The sequence below is a fragment of the Artemia franciscana genome, chromosome 20 (assembly GCF_032884065.1).
Source record: "Artemia franciscana chromosome 20, ASM3288406v1, whole genome shotgun sequence".
NCBI lineage: Eukaryota > Metazoa > Arthropoda > Branchiopoda > Anostraca > Artemiidae > Artemia > Artemia franciscana.
The window spans coordinates 8,936,518-8,943,738 of record NC_088882.1 but is presented as its reverse complement, the minus strand read 5'-3'; the positions used below and the strand labels follow the sequence as shown (position 1 = coordinate 8,943,738).

Genomic DNA, 7,221 nt, shown 5'->3' with positions numbered 1-7,221 from the left:
ACAGGTTTTCCATATTATAAAGTTGGTCCACAGCCCTACCAATATCCCAGTACCCCTAGCTCTTGCAATTTTTCAGCAAAAAGCTTTGTATGTTACATCTTGTGTGAAATAAGATAGCTCAAAGATATTTATTTGTTTATGATTCGAGAATCAAAGTGCATAAAAGGCCTTTCAATTTTCTCTCTCTTCTTCTATTATCAACATTTAAGAGCAAAAGTAGGCATCTCGCACTTTTTTTTTTTTTTACTGGGATGTTTTGGTATGAAACTGCCTTCTTTGAGGCATCATTCTCCCTAACTACATACAACACAATGATAGAAACCCTATTGTAGGAGTTCAAGTACCTTTCTAAGTTTAGTAATTTGTTCATTGCATATAGATAGTATTTGTTATTGTGAAATATACGGACATTTTTCGCGGTGGAGTTTCCTGCAGGGAGGAGGGATTGTCTGAGGAATTTCCAGTAGGAAAAAATTTTAGGAATATTTTTTTTTCAGCGAAGATGTATCTTCCATGAGGGGGTACTTTCCGAGAGAGGAAATTTTCCAAGGGGGATTTTTACTTAGGGGTATTTTCTGCTGGGGATAATTTCCAAGGGGGTATTTTCGAGAGGGGTATATTTCAGGGATACATTTTCTGTCGGGGAGGTTGTTTTCCAGGGAGGGGGTGAGGTGAATGCCTATAACCACCGGCTCCCCTTGATTCCAAAAATGTGTATTTGTATATCTACTAAAATGCTCCATTTCTCCGTAGTTTCGTTGGAAAAATAAACAAAATTTACATTTATGTTGACAAAACAGAAAAGTTTGTCTCTTAGATTTTGAATCGTATATTTTAGCCACCACCCCCCTCCTACGTTTCATTTACAATAATGATTGATTTTAGAGGTTCATTCCAATGAATACTTATAGATCTAGTCCTCTTTTAAGTGAATCAATTTCATAGAATTAAAGTTTAAAAAAAAATAAATTTCATTAGAGAAGCATTCCTCACTTTTTTGGTCAAATACGACTATGAATTCGAAATCTAAAATTTGACAAATTAATTTGCTTGACATACAGCACATTATTAAAACTTTAAAAATACTTTTTCGTCTATGATAAAGATTTTATAAATATTTAAAATGATTAATAGTATAATTTTAGTCCTTTATGTAAACAATTATATTTTTATGTAAGGCTTGTTTCTGAGCCAAATGATTTAGAGGAAAAAATTTAAATTGACGGGAAGATCATCTATTATCTGAAGATTTTGCGTCATTCTAAGTCACTTTTCTAACAATTTTTGAAGAGCTCCCATATCGGATCTGGCTAACACCGGAACCTCTGAATGGGAGCACGCAAAGAGCTCAAATATTTCATCAGAAGGAATTTTGTTAGAATGATTGGAACAATAATTCAAAAAGATTAGAAGTCATTGCCAGATCGGACGGAGAAGATTATGCTTCTTTGAGTCCAAAATTATGCTTTTTTGGACAGATTTATGCTACAATTCTATATTCTTCCAGGTTTCACGAAAAAGTTGATCAGTTAAGACAATTCGAATTGTGTCTTATCTTAATAAAGGTTCTGAATAGAATATAATCTGATAATAATAGCCTAATAATTTATTTTTAACCCGCTAAGGGAACAAAAGCGGGGTATAAGCAAAGGAGGCAAAGAAAAAGGTAAAATAGCATAGAAAATAAGTAAAAAAGTTTTTTTTTATGTCCAGGGGAAGGATCTTGGTTCACAATTAGGTTCACATTTTTTGTCTTTTTGCAAGTCGTCTTTCTTCTCGAAGTGGTTGGCGGCATTTGAAAAACATAGTGTCTGTACATCATCAAAATTTTACTACAGATACATAAAAAAAAGAAAGAAAAAATGTGGTTCATATTCAATGATCTTCTTCATCTTTGCTTTTGGATTCGACTTCTTTACCAGGGGGTGGGGTGGCTACGTAGAGGTTCTCGGAATTGTGGAGCTTGATCTGATTGTCTGTAGGGACATATTTGTAGCAAACTTTATCTTCGTTCTTAGTCGCGATTTTGTGACCAGCACGGGTTCAATACTTTCTTTCTTCTACCTACTCCACTTTTTTGTCTTGACATCACTGGTCCAAGAAAAAATTCTTTCTGAGTCTGCGTTCGAATGCGGTTGGGAGAGCACCCTCTCAGCAAGTTCTGCCAGATTGGGAAAAACTCTTTCGTCGGTAAAGTTTCGCATTTCGCGTATTTTTTCTCCACATCAAGTCTTTAGTAATTTTGGTCATATCTATCTTTTCGGAGTCACGAAAAGAATATGGCAGCTTGCGCCACTGGGAGTCAATTTCTGTGAGTTTTGGCATGAGACTTGGAAATCGGTTCACTACAACACCTAGTGACTTAGTGATTTCCAAAATTTCATCAAACAATCATCTTCACCAATCCAATCCATCCGATCACCACATGTCTTTAAATTCAAATATCTTGCGTGTGCTTTTCTTTGCCATAGACCATAGACCACAGGATCAGAACAAAAAATACCAGATCGATCGTAGTCTGTCGCTGTGCCGAAAATTTTACTTTAGTTTGGTCGAAAAATTCGATAAACCATATTTGGTGTTCGTTTTATTGATGTGACGTTATGAGTTGTTCTACATCGTCTTAGATTATGCTACAATCTTAAGGAGGATTATGATTGGATGCTCTTGGTTCCTAATTATGCTACGTTCCGCATAATTATGCTACATCTGGCAACACTGGTCATTGCTAAAGACCTGCAAGTTAACAAATATAACGAGCCCGAGAAAATTTGCCTTATTTTAGAAAATAGGGGGAAACAACCCCTAAAAGAAGCAAATGTGAAAGCATAAAGTGGGCTCATGGTCTTTCAAACAGGGGAGCACAGAAATAGCTCAAAAATTTCAACTGAAGGAATTTTATTAGAATAGTTGACACAATAATTGAAAAAATATAGAAGTCATTGCTAAAGGCCTGCGAGCCATATAAATATAGAATTCATTTAAGAGACAAAATCCACGCAGGTTTGCTACCTTGGATGATTTTTTTTCGTTTGGATTAGTGATTTTACTATATTTAAGTTCAAAGACAGTGAGGCAAATTCTGACAAAAAATACTATTCACAAGATTGATTGTCAATGGATAGTGAAGTTACTGCATATCAAAACAGCCGATAAGGGCGGCTGACTTAAACCGTGCTACCTATATTAATAAGGAAGGAAATTCAAAGACAATGTATTAGAGAGTAGTTGTAGGATCTACAACACTCGGCTCGATTTTATTTTTGTTGCAGGTTCAGAAAATATATTTTTCTATTTTCACATCCTAAGTATAAACATATTTCCAGTCTTCAACTACTATAATAAGCTGATATGGGATAAACTCTGGATGAGATTAAATAGAAAAACAAGTTTTTATGGCACTTGGTATTGACCAAGTGACATATAGGCTAGCAATCGCAAATTCTGTCGGTCTGTCGGTCTGTCTGTCGGTCCCGGTTTTGCTACTTTAGGCACTTCCAGGTAAGCTAGGACGATGAAATTTGGCAGCCGTATCAGGGACAAGACCAGATTTAATTAGAAATAGTCTTTTTTTCCGATTTGACCATCTGGGGGGAGTCGGGGGCCCGTTAATTCGGAAAAAACAGAAAAATTGAAGTATTTTTACCTTACGAACGGTTCATCAGATCTTAATGAAATTTGATGTTTGATATTTAGAAGAATATCGTGTCTCAGAGCTTCTATTTTAAATCCCGACCGGATATGGTGACATTGGGGGGGGGGAGAGTTGGGAGGGGGAAACCTAAAATTTTGGAAAACACTTAGAGTGGAGGGATCGGGATGAAACTTGGTGGGAAAAATAAGCACAAGTCCTAGATACATGATTGACATAACCGGAACGGATCTGCTCGCTTTGGGGTAGTTGGGGGGGGGGGCTAATTCTGAAAAAATAGAAAAAATGAGGTAATTTTAACTTACAAACGGGTGATCAGATCTTAATGAAATTTGATATTTGCAAGGATATCGTGTCTCAAAGCTCTTATTTTAAATCCCGACAGGATCTGGTGACATTGGGGGGAGTTTGGGGTGGAAGAACCTAAAATCATGGAAAACGCTGAGATTGAGGGGATTGGGATGAAACTTGGTGGGAAAAATAAGCAGAAGTCTTAGGTACGTGATTTAAATAATCGGAACAGATCCGTTCTATTGGGGGGGGGTTAATTATAAAAAATTAGAAAAAATGACGCATTTTTAACTTACGAAGGAGTGATCAGATCTTCATGAAACTTCATATTTAGAAGTACCTCGTAACTCAGATCTCTTATTTTAAATCTCAACCGGATCCAGCGTCTTTGGGGGTGGGGCAGTTGGGGGGAGGGGGGTGGGTAATTTTGAAAATTGAGGTATTTGCAACTTACGATAGGGTGACCAGATCTTAATGAAATTTGATATTTAGAAGGATCTTGTGCTTTAAAGCTCTAATTTTAAATTCTGACCAGATCCTGTGACATTGGGGGGAGTTGGAGCGGGAAACCGGAATTCTTGGGAAACGTGAAAATTGGGGTATTTTTATCTTACGAATAGGTGATCGGATCTTAATGAAATTTGATATTTAGAAGGAATTCATGTCTCAGAGCTGTTATTTCAAATCCCGACCAGATCTTTTGAAATTGGGGGGAGTTGGGGGGGAATCTTGGAAAAACACTTGGAGTGGAGGAATCGGGATGAAGATTGATGGATAGAATAAGCAAATGTCCTTGATACGGGATTGACGTAACTGGAACGGATCCGCTCTCTTTGGGGGAGTTGGGGCGAGGGGTTCAGTGATTTGGCAACTTTGGTGCTTCTGGACGTGCTAGGACGATGAAAATTGGTAGGCGTGTCAGTTGGCTCTTAGCTCTCCTTGCCTCGTCACAAGTGCCATATGAGCTCTTAGCTCTTGTTTTTCTAACCGAAAGTAAGGTGCGACATAAAACTTAAAACGAATGGCAATTATTCCGTATTTGCAAGAGGCTGTCCCCTCCTCAATGTCCTGCTCTTTACGCTAAAGGGTTTAATTGTTTTAAGAATTAGAGTAGTTAGAAAGAGTCAAATTTTAGCGTAAAAAGCGGGGCATTGAGGAGGTGACAGCCACTTTCATATTCGGAATACTTTCTGTTCGTTTTACGTTTTAATGTCGCACTTTTCTTTCAGTTTAAAAAAAATAGTTTTTTTTTATTTAATATCATCCAGAGTATATCCCACCTCTGCTTATTATAGTAGTTGAAGACTAGAAATATGTTGATACTTAGGATGTGAATTAGGCTAAAATAGAAAAAATATATTTTCTGAACCTGCAACAAACATAAAATCAAGTCGAGTTTCCTACATCCTACGACTTCTCTCTATTACATTGTCTACCTGACAATCAAGCCTGTTGAATAGCATTTTTCATTAGAATTTGCCTCACTGTATTTTGAACTTAAATATAGTAAAATAACCAAACCAAACAAAAAAAAATCACCAAAGGTGGCATAACAAACAAACATCTCTGATGTTTCTTCTGGCAAAAAATACAAAATTCAACATTTTTGCGGATAGGAGCTTGAAACCTCTGCAGTAGGGTTCTCTGATATGCTGAATCTAATGATGAGATTTTCACTAAGATTCTTAGGGTGTGTTTACCCGTTTTTCAAAAATAATACAAATTTTTTCAGGACCTTAACTTTTGATAGGTATATTTTCTTTTGTTTCTAGCCAAAATTACCTGAGCACACTGCCTACCTACGCTATAGAGAAGCGCAAAAATAACAAATTAGGGAGATACAATTCCACTTTGAACGAATATATCCAAACATTATATTTTTATAGCCCAGCGTTGCATCAAAAAGAAAAACAAATACAATGTTAAGGAACATGAGCCCAAAGTAATAAAGTCATCCTTGAAGTACAAGTCGAAAAGTTAGTTTTCTGTATTTCTTTTCCCGCATTGAGTTCGAGCATTGTCGTCAGAGAGATTTAGTATTTTCAAATTCTCCTACCCCTTCCCCTATAAAGGTGAAAAAATACTTAAACATATCTATTCTTCACTGCATGTGAATAAAAAGAGATGAGTGGGGATTCCCGCCTGAAATTGACCAAAAGAAAGGAGTAACCACTGGAAAAATTGAAATCGACAAAGGGGGTACTTTCCCGGTCCTCCGGGAAACGTGTTCTGATACCCCCACCACTACTACACTGAGGACCAGAACTAAGTGCAAGTGTTTTTTAAGGTTTAATTTGTCTATTATATCCCCCATCCCCCCCACCTCGAATAAAACTCCATGCTACAGACCTCATTTTAGATCAGACAAGTTAAATGCTATTTCTTTCTATTTTCTTTTGAAAATAATACCATTTCATTAATCGAATTTTTTTACAGAAATCTAAGTCCATAGTTTAAAATGGACAATCAATGAGTATAGTCCTAACATTTGGAAACGACAAATAATTACCAGATATGAAATCAATAAAAAACGAAGGAACGCCACTGCATTCTCCTGCACCAGGAAATTCCAGTTTGAGGAATAGCTTTAAAATCTAAGGACCGTTATTTGAGCATTGCAACTGAAACTAATTTAGCGACAAACTTTGTTAGCTTACTCGTATCCTTATGATGTCTTTGACCATTCTTGTTGAATTATCGCTTTTTGGCCTTTTGGCTAAAATCAAATTGTAGCATCTGCTCTTATAGATTAATACTTGATACGGCCCTCACACGGGGCCCAGAATACCAAACTGATTTTTGAAAACCTGAGGGATGTCGGGGCTTGTACGCTCCCTTCAAGCGCTGACTTGGTATTGCCGTGCGTCAGGGATCGACCCACCCCTTTCGAGGGGAAAGCAAAGTCCATGAACTCTAATAAATAATACGTTATTCAAATTTAAAAGAGATTCTGCCTGTAGTTACTTAGTCCTTGAATATATTGGAAATCATTTTTTTTCCACATGCAAAAAAAGAAGAAACTCAATGTTTCTCAAATGTTTTTCAATGTACATAATTTACAAAAATTAATGGTGAAAAAGTCAATGAGCAGTCGCCATAATTAATTTAAAGCACTCAAGCTGCATCCAAGGCCCGTTCATCTTTATTGAAAATAGTTCGTAAATATAAAGTGCTGAAATTTAAATTGAACCAATATTCGATAATAATTACTGAAGTGATTATTTTTGGCCTCAGACAGCTTGGTTCTGCGGTGAGTTGTTGATAGTAGTAATGACTAA

At 36.6% G+C, this 7,221-nt stretch overlaps 1 non-coding gene across 1 annotated transcript; it reads left to right on the top strand.

Annotated features, from left to right (window-relative positions):
* Positions 1–6,639: 6,639 nt before the first annotated feature.
* LOC136040439 (U2 spliceosomal RNA) lies at positions 6,640–6,829 on the top strand. Its single transcript, XR_010620729.1, has one exon. It is a non-coding gene; the product is annotated as a U2 spliceosomal RNA (small nuclear RNA).
* Positions 6,830–7,221: the final 392 nt, after the last annotated feature.